The 17,887-nt window shown below is 46.6% G+C and overlaps 1 protein-coding gene, 1 long non-coding RNA gene and 1 other non-coding gene across 6 annotated transcripts in view; 2 read left to right on the forward strand and 1 right to left on the reverse strand.

Moving 5' to 3' along the window:
• LOC147998729 (uncharacterized) overlaps positions 1-13,259 on the forward strand; it is a 44,111-nt gene extending 30,852 nt beyond the window's left edge. The window contains exon 3 of the long non-coding RNA XR_015645927.1: positions 10,388-13,259. This is a non-coding gene — a long non-coding RNA (uncharacterized LOC147998729). The remainder of the gene's footprint in view (positions 1-10,387) is intronic.
• Positions 1-17,887, reverse strand: part of Fig4 (FIG4 phosphoinositide 5-phosphatase) — a 123,524-nt gene that overhangs the window by 7,861 nt on the left and 97,776 nt on the right. The window lies entirely within an intron of this gene.
• On the forward strand, positions 16,946-17,079 carry LOC120099022 (small nucleolar RNA SNORA17). The gene has a single exon (XR_015646068.1). It is a non-coding gene; the product is annotated as a small nucleolar RNA SNORA17 (small nucleolar RNA).

The raw sequence follows: 17,887 nt of genomic DNA on the forward strand, positions 1-17,887 counted from the left end.
ACGTATTGAATAACCAGTAAATGTTCACTGGCCTGGGGCTGAGACATTTTCAGAATTCAGTGACATCATGAGGATTCATGGTTAGTGGTTTAAACTACTACGCAAAATTTGGTGGTTAAACTATTAGACAACACTTTCATAATTTTAACAACCATATGTGATTCTTTATGCTATGTCAAAATCTTACACACTCAGGGAAATGCAAATTAAAACAACTCTGAGATTCTACCTTGCACCAATCAGAAATGGTTAAGATCAAAACCTCAGGTGACAGCAGATGCTGGTGAGGATGAGGAGAAAGAGGAACACTCCTCCATTGCTGGTGGGATTGCAGACTGGTACAACCACTCTGGACATCAGTCTGGGGGTTCCTCAGAAAGTTGGAAATAGACCTATCTAAAGACCCAGAAATACCACTCTTGGGAATATACCCAAATGATGCCCCACCGTGCCACAGGGGCACGTGTTCCACTATGTTCATAGCGGCCTTATCTGTGATAGCCAGAAACTGGAAACAACCAGATGTCCCTCAACTGAAGAATGGATACAGAAAATGTGGTTCATTTACACAATGGAATACTACTCAGCTATTAAGAACAAGAACATCCTGAGTTTTGCAGGCAAATGGACTGAACTAGAAAATATCATCCTGAGTGAGGTAACTCAGACACACAAGGACATGCATGGTATGCACTCAGTAATAAGTGGATATTAGCCAAAAAAAAAAAAAAGTACAGAATACCCAGGATACAATCAACAGAACTCAAGAAAGTTAACAAATCAAAGGGCCTAAGTGAGGATGCTTCAATCCCACTTGGGAGGGAGAAGAAAGCAGAGGACAGAGGGAGGGAGGGAGGGAGGGAGGGAGGGAGGGAGGGAGGGAGGGAATTGGGTGGGAGAGGGGAAGAGGAGGGGCAGGGGAAAAGTTGAACCTGGTTAGGTATCGGGGTGGGGACATAGGGGATTGGACCAGGGGTAAAGCCCCGCGGGCCAGCAGAATGAATGAAAACAGGCAACCTCAGGATGTAGGAGGTAGGGCGACCCTCTAGAAAGTACCAGAGACCTGGGAGGTGAGAGAACCTCAGGACTCAAAGGGAGGGATCCTAGATGAAATGCCCAAGAGTGGGGAGAGGGAACTTGCAGAGTCCGCCTCCAGTAGGGAGACAGGGCATCAAGTGGAGGGATGTGGTTGCCATCCCACAGTCAAAAACTCTGGCCCAGAATTGTTCCTGTCTAAAACAACTGCAGGGACAAAAATGGAGAGGAGACTGAGGGAAAGGAGGTCCAGTGACAGACCCAACTTGGGATCCAGGTCAAGGGGAGGCCCCAAGGCCTGACAGTGTTACTGATTTACTGATGCTATGGTGTGCTTACAGACAGGAGCCTAGCATGGCTGTCCTCTGAGAGGTCCAACAAGCAGCTCAAAGAGTCAGATGCAGATACTTACACCCAACCAATGGACTGACATCGGGGACCCCTGTAGCTGAATTAGGAGAGGGCTGGAAGAAGTTGAGGAGGAGGGTGACCCCATAGGAAGGCCAGCAGTCTCCACAAACCCTGGCGATCTCTCAGACACTGAGCCACCAACCAGGCAGCACACACCAGCTGATATGAGGCCCCCAACACATATAGAGCGGAGGATTGCCAGGTCTGGCCTCAATGAGAGAAGACACACCAAACCCTTGAGAGACTTGACGCCCAGGGAATGTGGAGGCCTGGCGGGGGTGTGGAGGGAATCGGTGGTGGTGGTGGAGACATCCTTTTGGAGACAGGGGAGGAGGAGGGGAGGGGGAAAATGACTAAATTGTAAAAAAAGATTAAATATAATAAAAACGTTAAAAAATCTTATACACTTTCTTTGATCATACTTGATGTATTTTGGCATAGAGCAAACTCCATTGAGCATTTTCAGAAAATCTAGTAAGGGTTTGACCCATAAGATCCATTTCCCTTCCCAGTGCTCTGCCTGTTGCTACCAAAACTTTGTATATCTCCCACAAGGTTTATCATCATCATCATCATCATTGTCGTCGTCGTCATCACCACCACCTCATCGAACGCTTCCTTGCTGACCACGTCTTAGCCTGAGGACTGAGATACTATGCTAAGGATAAGAAGGTGGTTTTGTCTCATTCTTTCTGGGAGAAAACGCTCATCAGGTCAAACTAGAATTTGTCTACTAAGACACCCAGGACACGTGTGTTACAATGAAGCAGGACTCCCGCAAGCGCCTTAGTGATCTGGCTTTGCTGTGCTCTGTCTTTCTTTCACAATCTCCATCAGGAACTAAGGGCCCTTATCATCTAACTGCCGTCACTGTGGCTGTGATAAACACTTCCAGCCAGACCCTTTCCCAGGCTTCAGTGTCCTCAGGGGCGCCAGCCTTTGCTTTGTGGATACTGTTCGCGCATTTTCCACGAATATCCGTTGCTTCTCTCCGGCTCTTTCATGAAAGTGCATGTACCTTTCCAACAAAATGCTCACACACTGCAGCCCAGCCTTCCGTCTACCAAGGTGGTATAGTGAAAATGTGTTCAGTTCTTTAAAAGAATGCGCTTCTCCATCCAACTCACATTCTGAGGGCCAGAATGTAGATACTCCATCTGATAGGGCTCTCCAAGTGCCCTTGTGCAGTGGGGCAGCAATTAGCCACGTGACAATTTAAATTTACCCTAAACTGATTTAAATTATATACATGTAAGGTGGTTTTCAGTATCACTTGACACTTGACAAGCACATGACAGCCATGGGTGGCCAATGGCCACTGTATAAGAAAGTATAGCAGTGGGTCCCAGAGTTACTGTAGACGCTGTGTGTGCTGTGCCGTTCTAGTAGGCCTTTACCGTTCTGTTCCTCCTGGGAACTCTCAGTTGGTACTGTCGTCTCGGTAAGCGTCCTCCTCACATAAATCTGCACACCAGTCCGCGACCGTGCTCGCCTGCTCTCCACTGCTCTCTCAGCGCACTGCTCGCAGCCTCCACAACGAGCTTAAAACCTTAGCAAGTGCAGCCGGAAGCAGGGTCTGAGCTTCGCTCCACTGCACCTCTCGTTCTTACAGGGTCCACACTGACCTGTCCTTGTCCAGTGGGGGCTTCTTCAAGCTCAGAGTCCTCCTAGGAGGACCCCAACTGTTTCAAGAGCTTTCTTGCCATCTGGATCAACGAGGGGTTTCAGTTTTCTTGTATATGTACCCAACACAGGCCCAGAATCAGCAACTTCTTCTGGGGAGCCCTGGTTCCTATTGGTGGGAAACTGACATTCTAAGACTAAAATGTAAGGCTAGAAATTCTCATTATCAAGTCTGTGTGTGTATGTGTGCATGTGTGACTACCTGGGTGTTTGTGTGTGTGTTCGTACACACCAGTGTGCATGGGTTCATGTATGTGCATGTTTGTGTATATGCATGCGTGTGTGTGCACATGTGGATATTTATATGAATTTATGCATATGCTTCTGTGTGTGTGTGTATGAGCAGTACATGTATTTGTATGTGTGTGTGTTTATATGAATGTGGGTGTGATGGGTGTGTGTGTGCAGGAGTGTACGTGTTTGTATGTGCATGTGTGGGTGTGTGTGTTCATGCACATGTGTATATTTGTGTGTGCATGCATGTATGTGTTTACATGCATTGTGAGTGAGAGGTGTGTGTGTGTGTGTGTGTGTGATGTCAAGGATGACAGAATTTATAAATTATTCGTGATTTATTCAGTTTATCTCATAGTAAACAGCACAACAGCCCCAGAATAACAATGCTAACAGTATCAGCATGAGTATGACTCCTGAGAACAGATTTTAGATGTGTATGTCCTTCCTGTCTTAGCTTGTTTGGAGTTGTAGTACGTACAATAGAGCACAGTATTTGACCACAGAGCTATGGCCTCTTGGCCTCTCCCTTTAGCCCTTTATTGTGGATCTGTAGAGAACCATTGGAACTAATCAGTGTCCTGTTGCTGTGACAAAGTAATTGGGTAACCAGGTTAAAATGAGAGGAAGGTTTTCTTGGCCACCAGCCTTTGGGGTCACTTGTCGAAGCCACAGAAACGTCTCTCGTCACGTTGTCTACAGCTCCTCTCTACTATGCCCACGCAAGCAACACTCCGTGGGCTCCTACTGAGCACGAGATCCTTTTACACGAAAAGCTTTGAAGCCTTTAAAGGCTCACACCTTCTTTTCTTCAGAGTGTGAAACACACTACTCTTTTTATCCTGGTATGAAGTACTGTGTCCACTATAGCTCACAGCAATATTCTTTCCATAAGAAGGGTCCCCTTACGGTTACACTGCTTCTGGGGCCAGCCAATCCAGGCGACACTCTCGGGTACTTTTGCCTACTGTCAGTGTTTAACACTTAAGTCTTCTTTGTGTCTTTTTTGTTCTGAATCTAATAGGTTTGCATTTTAGCTTATTTTGAGCGGACACATTGCACCTCCAGCATCTTCTGAGGTCTGGCACGCACTGCTTGTCTATGGGATGTCTGTAGGCTCCGTGTCCTTTGTTCTCATAACTTTATGCAGGGTGGCCTCTGGCACTCTCCCGATGCAGACTTTGTGAGCTCCTCAGCCTAGAGAAGGAGGGGAGTCTCAGAAGAGCTCCCTTTTCTTGTTCCATCAATAGTATCAAGGCATGCCCGTTTGCCCTCTGAGGCTTCCTTTGTGCTTAAATTCTTGCATCTTTTAAATTTTCTTTTTGGTTTTTGAGGAAGGGTCTCATGTAGCCCGGGCTAGCCTTGAACTTGCTAGGTGGTTGAGGCTAGCCTTCAAGTTGCTATGTCGCCTTGAATGCTCAATTCTGCTGCTTTCACATCCCAAGCGCAGGGCTACGGTCATGTGCCTCTGCCTGGCTCCCTGATCTTTACAGCCAACGTCTTGCTCAGTTTCAATGCATCGACAGATTCTCCTCAGACTGTCAGCTGGCCAGAGAGGAGCTTCGCTTACTTGGTTTCAAGAGTTTAAGTGATCTACTCAGCTTCAACCCCTTGAGAACTCATCAAGGACAATGGGACACAATGGTTCTGAGTTAGTTAAACCCCTCCACTGTTAAACCATACGCATTGTTGTCCACTGCTGTGAAGAGATGCCATGACTATGCCAACTCTTATAAGGAGACATTTAATGGGGGGCTGGCTTACGGTTCGGAGTCTAATCCACTGACATCATGGTTGGAAGCGTGGCAGCATGGTGCTGGACAGGTAGCTGAGATTTCTACATCCAGATCAGCAGGCAGCAGGAAGAGAGTGAGAGAGCCACTGGGTCTGGCTTGAGCATCTGAAAACCCCCTGTGACACACTTCCTCCAACAAGGCCACAGCTCCTAATTGTGTCACTCCCTATGGGTCTATGGGTGCCATAGTCATGCAAACCGCCATGCTCACATCATATGCTATGACTTCCAGTGGGTGCCTGTACTCTTAGACCCTCCTATTCTGAGCTCATCAGCTACCCCAGTGCTATGTACAAACCCTGGCATTATCTCCACTGTCTGCCTTCCTTCTGAGACTTGTAGAATACCCTGCTGTGTAGTTCTGAGGTGAGTGCTGTCCATGGCTGATGCCATTTGGATGTGTCCTGTGTCACATAAGCAAGTAGCTTGCTGCCAGCTGATGGGCTCTGGGAAGGTGACTGTATCATGAGGGCTCTGACCCACTCTCTGGCTGATCTGCTGACACACTCGTCATACTTTGATGTGTTATTGGAAAGAAATAGAATGCGGGAGGTGTAGCCCAATCGGAGGAAGCTTCTGAGGAGCAGATCTTGTCCTGGGCTCTTCCCCTGATACTTCTGCTTCCTGCCTGGTGAGAGAGGGACAATCTTGCCCCACTACAATGCTTTGGTTTGCCACAATCCAGAAATAATGGAACCAGCCACACATGGACTAATAATTCTGAAATCGTGACCCTCATGACCCACAATTCAATCTATCCTCCTTTTAAATGGTTTCCATCAGATATGTGTTACAGAAATGAAAAAGTGACAAACATCACTAGCTTTGCTACCTACTATTTCCAAGTTTGTGTGAAGATTCAGAGATAGTTTTAAAAATTACTGTATTTGTGCTGGCAAGATGGCTCAGTGAGTAAAGGTATAGGCTGTGAAGACTGATGGCCTGAGTTTGGTCCCTAGAACCCCTGCAGTGGAAGAGGGCTGACTCCCCAAGTTGTCCTCTGACCTTCACATAAGCATAGTGGTGCATGTGTGCGTGCGCACGAGCACACAACACACACACACACACACACACACAGAGACAGAGAAAGAGAGACAGAGAAAGAGAGAGAGGAGAGACACGGAGGGAGGGAGGAAGGGAGGGAGAGAGAGACAGAGACAGAGACAGAGAGACAGAGAAAGAGAGAGGAGAGACACAGAGGGAGGGAGGGAGAGAGAAAGAGAGAGACAGAGAGACAGAGAAAGAGAGAGAGGAGAGACACGGAGGGAGGGAGGGAGAGAGAGAGAGAGAGAGAAACAAGTCCAATTGTATGGCTCCCAGAACCCACCAGACATATTCATCTTAGAAGTATAGTTTTCCACTCATGTCCCAAGTGAACAACTGGATACCAGACTTGTGCCTATGTTGCTCTGCCCGCCTCACTGATGACTGGCACTGCCATGCCCTCTCTGCTCTCTCAGAAGATCGGAAGCCTACTCCCACTTCTCCTCTGGCTGTCCTTGTTCTCCTTGGGGATGGTGGCCCACCACAGAAGTCCAGTGGTATCACCCTTCCTGACAGTGTTTATTTCCCACGCCACCATGGTGTCTGGGGGCAGATGGACAATCTTCGTCAGTAGGTTACAAGGTCACACGTGGCCTGACGAGGAGAGCTGTATGTGCTCCGAGGACGTTCGACCCCAACAGAGAGCAGGCGCTGGGTGGCTAGAGGAACCGACTGTGACAGAGAGGATTAGATCTTCAGTATGGACTCCTTGCAGGATACCAAGGTCATTGAAAAGAAAAAGGGAAAACAAAAACAGACTAAAAGCCAACCATACCCTGGCTAGAATCTGACTTTGAAGCATGACTGTGGTAAAGAACCATGCGACTTTGATTTGTAGCTGGGTCACATGACAGAAGTGACCATGTATCTACTGGGTAGACTGAGGCAAAGGTGCTTGCATTCTTGACTTGCGCCAAGCAGCAGTGACTCTCTGAAGATGGGGGAGGTGGCTGGTTTTGGAGCCAGCAGCTGCTGTGACAGCTCGCTTCCTGACCAAGGCGACGCGCAGTCCCTCTGACAACCTGTCATATGGTTCAGGGAATGATTCCTGGAAGTCTGCTTTGCAGTCTATTTCTATTGCCCTCCTGTGATCTGGAAAACCCCAAACCCCAAACCCCAAACCCCAGACTAAGCCCTCTCTGTTCCCTCTGCCTTGAGCCATCACCACGCTTTCTGTGACTGATTCCTGCCCGTCAGAGCCTTCGAGTTGATAAAGCACACCCAGCCATGCCCCACCCCAGGCCTCATATCCCAACTGGAGCAGATGCCAGGTTGTGGGTGCCTCCCATCTTAGGCAGGCATATGTGTTTGGTCCCCGAGGAGACAGAGGGACCGTCTACTCCTGGTGCACACAAACGGCAGTGGCAATGCGCCTTATATTCAAGTCACAGCCACTGGTATTTTTGATACTCTTTTTATATTCTCCTTGAGAACTCTAAAATTAAAATGTCAGTCGTATTCTTTTTACAGAACTTCTGGTGTCAGAGAAATGAGGCACGAGGATTGTTTTCTGACCTGAATCAGGTAAAATGCTTCCAACCTAGGATGCGGTTTGTGAGCGGCATGGCTTCCCTCCCGTTAGCCGGACATATTATCTACCTGGTATAAATGTGAACGGGTTGCTCTGTCTCCGCCCTGCTCATTACGGACGCTGGGGAAGTAGCAGGGATCTTTGGCTGCGAGGGTTCTGACTAGAAGATTCAACAGCTGTTTAATGAGAAAGGGCTTGGCTTCGAGCCCTGCAGGCAACAGGGGCTGGTAATCTTGCACACGGCTGGTCTGTTCAGAGGGGCACTTTCGACAGCACAGGACAGGTGGCACTAGCATGGACAGGTGCTTTCAGAGAGTGAAGGATGTGACTGCTCCCATGTGGGGCTGGGTTCTCACTCAGGGCGACGGGCCACCTCTGAGACTCAGACCATTAGGACTCGTGTCCGTTATGTCCTTGCATTTCCTGGAACAGCAGCAGGTGTGGCTTGTCGCTCCTAGAAATACAACCCAGTGTGTGCAGAAACAGCCATGTGCCTTGCCTCTCACGTGCAGGTGACAGGACCCTGCTTGTTTCCTTGACACCAATTCCAATAATCAGCAGTAGCACAGTGATTAAGATGCCATGAGACGTCAGTGTAACCAGATCTCTGGAACCCAGGGACTGGACAAATTAAACTGTGGTGGGCAGGATGCTCCTTCAGTATTGAAACCCATTACAAAACGAGAGAGCCATGCTCCCGCTCTCCCTCACCCCTCCTTGAACGAGCTCTGAAGCCGTCCCATCGCATGCACAGACTTCCACACAGAGGCAGTCTCTGACAGCCTGGGTGGCAGAACCCAGTCGGCGCAAGGGTACACGGTGCACTGGGGCAGCTGGACTGAGATTGGGCACACTTAAGATGAGAAGGGCATCCTTGAGGTTAGCGATGCGGTAAAGGGAGTCACAGCCTGAATGGAAGGCAGTGGAGACGATCCCAGATGAGGCTGATGGGAGGTTAATTACACATGAGGACTAACCAGGTAAGCGGTAACAGGAGTCAAATTTCCCCCCGGTTGGAGAAGTCTGGAATAAATGCCAGACACTTTGTAATTAAGCATCATTACCAACCAACAGATGCAAATGTATTTTGTTTATCTATAAAGATATTGGACATTTCTATTATGTAATAAAAATGATATATCATAGACACAATGTATCCCTATATATGGTTGCATATAGTACACATATCTGTGAATGTCAACATGGCATGCTATTTGAGTTGGCCTGGGATTAGTGACCAGGCAGTGGTAATAGGTACATCTAGTGCCCAGATCTTGGCTTTAATATGATTTTTCCACTAAAAGGAATCAGGGACCCTTGGAGAAGTGACTGATTTCAAGGCTAGGACAGGCAAAGAACACGATGAGCTCAGAGCATCCTGTGCCAGAAATGGAGAGAGATGAGGACATGTTCAAAGGACACGGGGGCAGGCCGAAGGGACTCTGGTAAAATTGGGGACAATTCGAGTATCAAAATGAACAATGAAATTATGTCCCACTGAATATAGTAAGTCAGGATCTCATAGTGAAAAAATACACGTGACAACAAAATGGATGGTTGAATGAACAAAGGCTATGTCTATAATTTCAAAGCACCTTGCTAAGATATTCATTAATTAAAATGGTAATTCCACAGTAGTAGAGTTCAGAACATCCTACTCTAGTCAAGAAACTGAAGTCAGCATCATGAACAGAGGCACAATTTGGACTTGTATGTCATCTGAAGCAATGAGAAGTCACATCCCGTGTATAGCATTTCTGCTTGTACTCAGGATGTATCTTAGACCGACAGACATTTATGTATGGAAGACCCATATGGAACTTAGGAAGGGCCTAGCTCGGTTCTGGTTCAACGTCCCTCACAGAGCTGCGACCAACTCACCAGCTACGGCTGCCATCAACTGAAGACTTACCTGGCGCTGGGCATCTGATAATCTACGCTCTTCCTTGGTTGACACGATAGCTAGATGCTTTAGCATATTCTGTGTCTGTGCCTAGGGCTGTCTCCACTCTGAAAGCTTGCTTTCCCCAACAGGTGACCCAACAGATCGCTTAGAACCCAACCATTCCTCCTCTATGCACTTGGCTAATACTCTGGATTTTACATCACCTCCAAGGCCTGTTTTAGAGGCTTAGGTTACCGCCTTGGATCCCTAACAGGACGTAACAGAGCCTTGAGGAAAGGTGGACTGTAGTAGGGGGTCTTGGTAAGTTGGATGAGCAGCAGGGACTATGTAACCCCAACCCATACTCTCTGTCACCATGCTCTGCTTCGCTGACGGATCATGAACTGGAACTTTTCAGACTGTGAGCCAAAAGAAGCTTCTCTCTACAAGTTAATTGTCTTAGGTATTTTGTTATAGTGATAGAACGTTTGCCTAAGATACTCCTGACCAAAGAAACAACCATGATTCAAAATGGTAGGGATGATGGTGGGGTGTGGATAATAGAGGTAAGGCCATTTGGAAGGCAGGCACTGCACTTGGGTGTAATCAGAACAAACTAAACCAACAGCCAGTCTACAAAACAACGGACCATACTCTTCAAAGTGTCAAGGTCATAAAAAACAAGGGAGGGTGGTGGTGTGTTCAGAATGAAGAAGACTTTAACAACTAAATGCAGTGTGAGGTTCTAGGCTGGACCTTCTTCTCCTAGGCAAGGAGAGAGCCCTGAATGAGAGAAGCAATGGACTCACACCTAAGCTCCTGGGAGCTGTCTACTGTGATCTGCACCACCTGACCTCATAGCCCTCCACTGTGGCTCCCATCACCTTCTGCTTGCTTCTCGGATGTGCCAAGCTGGTTCCTGCCTACTCCTTAGTGTATGTTCTCTCTGCACTGAACATGTTCCAGTCATCTCATAGCAGACTCCTTTCAACTCGGATCTCAGGTTAGCTCCTCCAAGAGATCAGCTTGATGCACACTCAACTAATCCCAGCATTTTCGAGGCAGAGGCAGGCAGAGCTCTGTGAGTTCTAGGCCAGCCAAGGCTCCAAAGTGAGATCCTGTCTCAAACAAATGCATGAGCAAAAATACAAAACCCCAAACAAAACAAACAAACAAGCAAGCAATGTCATCTAAGCAATGTTGGGCTCGTACTTGTCCCAACCACTTTCTCCCGTTTCCTTGGTTTGTGAGTCTTCAAGGCCTTTCTCCCAACATGAGATTACCTTACGCATGATGTCACTGATTCATCCTATCTGCACAGCCCAGATCAGAAGGATGCTGAAGGACTCAGAGAGTTCCGACCTTTACTGTCTGCCCTGTGACAAAGCAGTACCTGATACACTGTAAGTGCTTATATCATATCTAGTGCATAAGTGAACGGTCCACTTTCTGCTTCCAACTGTTTATAGTCCTAGCTGGACTTGTGGCTGTGATCATGACAATTGTACATTTTTAAAAACTACTTTTATTAAAGATCACTTTGCCCAACCTCCGACCAAATGAAGAGGTGCTACAACATTGCCCCAAACAGCACGGCTCTCACTTGAGTACTCTGGGTAGGGCAAGGACGTGAGTCTCAATGCCAGAGACTCTCCTATCACCGTGGATAGCGCCAACTATTGCACAGATTTTCTTCTCAGGAACCTTAAATCTTCATCCTGATATGTTCTACTTGCTGGTTTCCAAATGAATGTCAAAACCCCGCTTTACCTCACAGTGATTCGAGCATTACTCAGGGAATCGATCATGTGACTTCTAATCCCCTTGCTGAGATAAGCACCCTGGGCTATCTCAATGTGCAAAGTTAACAAGCCGTGATGAGCACGAGAAAGGGCCGGGAAACTCTAGTAGCCTAGATGAAACCTTCCAGGGCACCTTATCTGAGCGTCGCAGGATGCGTGTCCTTGGGCTTTCAGAGGACGCGGTCTCATTCCTCAGGGCTGTCTCTCTGCTCTCTGGAAGGGGCAGCTTGTTTCTCTGCCTCGTGCTCTGTCTTGACACTGAGCGAGCTAAGACAATCCCAGCCGGCCATGCTTGGAAGCATCCTTCTGGAGACTTATCACTTTCCAAACACATTCGTGGCTCTGTATTTTCTCTGCTGAGCACATTTTATATTCTAATAAGATGAGAGGAAACCTATGCGATATAACGGTTTGCTAATGAGCTCTGTGGCCGGAGTTCTTGGCCGAGGGCTTTAAACAATTTATTTCATGACTGTCCTGTGAGGAAAAGGCCATTTTTCATTGTCCTCTCCTTTGGGCTTTCACTGTGTTTGTGGTGCAAGAGAGTGGATGGCTTCTGTGGTTACACAGACGAGATTTTAGTGACAGTTGGCACCCGCCACTTGTCTTGCATAAGAGAGACAGCCACCAAAGGGTATTACTGAATGAAGGGTGACTTCGTAAAGAACTGCATTAGGAGCCAAGGCTCACAGAGCTGGTGTTCTAGCCCAAGCCCACACTTCACAAAGGGAGCCATGGCTGAGACAGGAAGGGATTTGATTCAGCAATGGCAGTGACCCCAATCCTGGCCCCAAGATCACGCTGCTTCTCCTAATGGACACTTGAGCAAATGAACTGCAGTTAACTGGCCATGCGTGGAGGGGTTTGTTTGTTTGATGGTTTTAATTTGTGTTTAGTAACTAACTCACTGCGGTGGTCTTGATATATTCACACACTGTAAATAGCAACTTTAAGCCAATCACAGTAAGCCATGCAGTAACAGGGGTTGGCATGTGACCCAATCCTGTCCCCTGGGACACAGGAGAGGAAGTGTGCTTGAGGGCACTGGTACTCACTGTTCCTGGGCAGGAGAATGAAGCCCACCTCCTCTGAGGCTGAAGGAGGCTGTGACAGCACCCTGGGAACACACAAAGCTCATGAACTCACTCTGCTGAGGGCCCTGTCAGTGCCTTTCGGGGAAGATAATAAATGACTTTACTGTTTGAACCAGAGGACTTAGGTGCTCTGGTGACTGAGTCGAAGAGCACTCTAGAAGGTTCTGGGAACTTTGGGAGAAACTTTATAAACAGAGCTGTTGCTTCCTTTGCTCTGTAAACAAGGTTAAAAAAAAAAAAAACAACTGAACACATCTACAGTCAGCTAGGATGTCATTTGCTGGAAGGTTCTATCTTAATGGCCTTGCAGATAATTCTGGATGTGATATGTAGAGATGATACAACAGAATCTGATAAGTGTTTTAAACGTTTGCAATGTGGAACTGAAACTATATGGACTAACAAACTCCACACTTCGATTTAAAATCCTTTGGTCTATCTTGAACTTGGGATGTAACTTTTTCCCCATCTATACGTGATTTTTTTTTTAACAGCCTGCATTAAAATCCACTGAGCTTTGACAATCTTTCAAATGGCAGATAACTGAGTTTATTTTAACAGTTACTTGAAAAAAAAATTGTATTTGGGGCTGGAGAGATGGCTCAGCGGTTAGAGCACTGACTGCTCTTCCAGAGGTCCTGAGTTCAAACCCCAGCAACCACATGGTGGCTCACAACCATCTGTAATGGGATCCAATGCCCTCTTCTGGTGTGTCTAAGGACAGTGACAGTGTACTCACATATATAAAATAAAAAAAAAATCTTTTAAAAAAATCATTATTTGTTCAAATCATTTCTAATCTTATTGGGAAAAATCTGTGTACATTGTGTGTGGTGCCCAATGCATACTTCCAAAACTTTGCGTTTCACTTGAAAATTCTAACCCTGTTATTGGTAACAAATACTGCTGACTGTTTCCTTAAAATGACAGGCCTGCTTGATCATTTTGTGGAGGTGTCTGCCAAATACCCAAGCCTGGAGAACCACAGCCCTGTTGTCAGTCAGTCTGGCTGTGGGAGGGAAGTGTGGCGTTCTCTCACAACTTAGACAACTGCAGAAGCCCCTTCCCTCAGACACCACATGACTGAGCAGCAACCGACAAACCTTATGTACGCATTTCACTACGGTCCCCGTCCCCAGATGACACCCTCACGGGCACTTAACAACCTCTACTAATCTACCAACTGACCTAAGCATGCCTGGTGTTTTCCCCAACATTTTCACTCATGGCCCCTCCTTTAAGAGTCCAGTCGCCTCTAAGGCTTGGAGCCGTAATCTCACAGGCTCACTGAGGCCTTGAACCCCCCGGGTCTGCAGACCACTTTTGGAGGACCTATGCTTTGTGCTGCCCCCTTTTTACCTTTGGTAACAAACTGCACTGTTTCTAGTTCTAACCCCTTGGCTCCAGTCTCGGAGGAATGGGCTTCAGGCTCAGGGCCACCACTCAAAACTCCTGTAACTCCGAGGGAGCTACGGACCCTCAAAAATGTTTATCTCAGAAAACTCCAATAATCTCCAAATATTTTCTGTTGCGTGCGCGCACACGCACACGTGCACACACACACACACACATACACACACATACACATACACACACATACATACACATACACACACACATACACACATACACACACATACATACACATACACACACATACACACATACACACACATACACACATACACACACGTACACACACATACACACACATACACACATACACATACACACACATACACACACATACACACATACACACACACGCATACAAACACACACACATACAAACACACACACATACATACAAACACACACACATACACACACATATACACACATACACACACACATACACACACATACAAACACACACATATACACACATACACAGAGGGAGGGATGGAGAGAGAGAGAGAGAGAGAGAGAGAGAGAGAGAGAGAGAGAGAGAGCGCACATGTGGAAGAACATTCTAAAAATGCCATCTTGGAGTCCTCCCCGTGCCTGGTCGTACTGTGAGGCCCTTGGTGCTATCCTTGATAAGCTTTGAATCAGGTGATGCTAAGAGACAGTTTATAAGACTGTTGAAAAATATCCAAGGTGGCTGATGTGAGACAAAACTGGACTAAAGGCTGAATGGAAGCAAGAACTAACTCAATAAACAGCGTCTCTGACAATCCTAACCTCAGAAGAACCCACCTTACCAAGGATGCTCACAGAGCCGGAAGCAGACCTTGGGCCAGTGGAAAATGCAGTGAACAGAGGAAGACATTCAAGTATAATTTTGTGTAGATTTGCTGAAAAGTCACCTTAAATACAGCTTTCCCTCTTTCTACTAGACATTTTCTGGTGTTTCCAAGATCATTAGATCAATTTTCTTAATTCTATTTTATTATAAAAAATAAAATTCAGTTGAACTTTAATTAGTTAATTTACATTCTATTTCCAAACTATATGAAACAGGAATGTTTCGCCATTTATCTTCTGAAATTAACATTTTAGTTTCGAAGAAGGAATACATTATTCTTTTTTTTCCAGGAATTCAGACATTCTCTAATACATGAATACCAATCACATACAAAAAGGCTTGCTGTCCTGCTAGTCAAAAACTACTGGCGATCACATAAAACCGATCCAGTGAAGCCAATAACATAAAATACATTATTCTTAAGTAGGATGTCACAAAGCATTAATTTATTTTATTTAACATTAAGTAATGTGTTTCTATATAAGTATAAAACATAAAATAAAATGGCTAAGAAAGTCATAGACCCCCCAACCCCACCCCTAGAAAAAAAACCACAGGCAACCAAGGAGTACTGAGAAGGAAAATTAGTGTTCTGCAGAGGCAAACCCCTAATTGATCATCCAGCACCAAGTGGCCAATCCTGAAACCACCCACGGCCACACTACATTACATTCCTGTGGCTATGCACATGTGTATATTCAATATACATGTTCAACATATATGTTGAAAAAAAAAAGAGAGGCCATGAGTTTGATGAGGGATAAAGTGGAAGGGACTAGAGGGAGACAACTGATGAAATTATATTATAACTTAAAATGATATAAAAAGGTCTCAACCCCCCTTTCTTTATGGGTAAAGGCAGGCTGCCTGTGTTCGGATGGTCAGGGTTCATTGACATTTTGGTTACCTTGCACGTACAGAACAGAAACCGTGGCTATAAACTTGCTTGGGTGTTACAAGAGAAGAAAATGCAGTTCTGAGAGGGAGGATTTAGCCTCCACATCCACTCTGTCTGACTGAGATCCAATTACAACACTTTTAATCTGTGCAGTAGACATCAAAGTGCTCTGTGTACCTGAAAACAAAGCAAATGCAAATTGGGAGGTCGTGGCTCGGCCCTCTGTAGACTGCTCACGTGATTGTAAGAACTGGCTACAAGATACAAAAGACTTCGCTCATCAAGAGCCCCAACAATTTGGTAGTGGTAGGTAATAAAAACATCAGAAAATCTGTGCCCATTTTCCCACATCTCACTAATGTATACTAACAGCAGTAACAATTATCCATTGTTAAGAGCTCCGGGCTGCTAAGTCTAAGACAGAAAATAACCACAATAAAATAAAAGCTTACAGATGTGGTTCACTGTCTTACGATACATTTTGATCTGTTCTTCTTGGTGTTTCTCTATCAGATTTGATGAGTGCATAATATTCCCTAAAGAGGGAAAACTAGTGACTGTCAAACGTTCAGGTTGAAAATAACACTATGTGTGAGGTGTCACCCTAAAGACTGGGGTTATAAACCAGATGAACTAACTCTCAAGTAGCTTATTCTTTCCAACTGCCGCACAGTAGCATCAGTTTGCTCAGGACCTTCTGCCTTATAAACGTGAGAGGGCAACTGGAAGCACGGTTTTCTACCCATGGAAACGTGCAACTGGCTTTAGTGGCTTCTGCTGTTACTCCACAAGTTTCCTTATGGGCGTAAGGGGAAGGGGCAATAACATCCAAATATCAAACATGCGGAATTGCATAAGAATCAGAAGAGATTTGCGGGTGAATTTTAAACGTAATTAGGACTCTAAGGCATTTGTGTTTTTAAAGGGTCATGCATGAGTGCTGAGTTGCACCTAGGACAGGTCAGCGTCTGCACGTGTAAGCCGAGCGCCAATATCTGGCTGTACTGCTTTTCTTGTTCTGATGCAGCCAGTAGATAAGTTCTTTATCCCTGACTCAAATCCCTTCTCCACACAATTGCCAAAGTGACCTTTCTAAAATGCAAATACAAGCACACCACTCTCTTGATTACGGTACAGCTTTGGAACTAAAGGTCATGCTGTCCGCCCAGTCTCTTCCAGCCTAGTTCCCACCCGTGCAGGCCTCCTCTCCGGCCCCATCACTACTTCTTAAACTGGACACACAGAATTACTTTCGGGTCTTCCTACGTTTTGGACGTGGTTCTACCCCGTCCCCCTCGATGGCATTGTGGGTACGGCTGCTGTGTCACCTGTGCATCTATGGGTGGCAGAGAGGAGAGAGGCTATGTCCACCTCAGCGTTCTGACCTGTGAACATCTAGATGATTAGTAGCCTAACACTCCCAACAACCATCAGGCCGGCACCGGGGGGCCCAGACAGGGAACTAGCCTGAGACGACCAGACCAGTGTGGCTGGGCTCCCACGATGGGGAGTGAGTTGGAGACTAGAAGAGCCCAACTTGGGACTATGGATCCCAAGTGGGAGTGAACCTGATATTTTGACCCTTGCATGGGTCCCTGCCGAGGAGCCAGCCTCAGACAACTACTGGACAGGGAACTCATACCCAAGGTGACCCTTGCCTGGCACCACAATGCACAAACAGGGGACAGCATTCCTGAGATGACCCCAGACACTCAGAGACCCTGGGCTCTCCTAAGAAGAGCAAGTAAGTGATGGAGAAAGGGAAGGGAAAGAGGAAACAGAAGGACGTGGGCACGATGAAGAGAGGCAGAACTGGAGACTCAAGAGTAGAGAGGAACAGATTGATGGGAGTAGCCAGTGATGCCACCTGGGACCATGGTAAGGTCCTGGCCTGTGCTGCCATGGGGGAGGGCACATCTGGGTCTACAGGGGTCTGTTACCACCAAAGGCTAGGCAGACCTCCCTAGCAGGGGAATGCTGCCTAAGGGACATGTTGATGTCTGAGGAATGAATGTGTAGAGCTGGCCCTGCCCCTTATCTGGGCATTGTGGGAGAGCTGGTTTTGGGAGCAGGAGAGCTGGCCCTGCCCCTAGTCAGCTGCATTACTTGGGAGAATGGGTACACACATTGTGGGAGTTGCAGTTGAGCTGATCCCAAGGATGTAAGTATGGGAGAACCCCATCACTCATCTCCCAGGTGGAAATGTGAACAAGGAAGAGATACCCTC

The sequence above is a fragment of the Rattus norvegicus genome, chromosome 20 (genome assembly GCF_021556685.1).
Source record: "Rattus norvegicus strain SHRSP/BbbUtx chromosome 20, alternate assembly SHRSP_T2T, whole genome shotgun sequence".
NCBI classification, from domain to species: domain Eukaryota; kingdom Metazoa; phylum Chordata; class Mammalia; order Rodentia; family Muridae; genus Rattus; species Rattus norvegicus.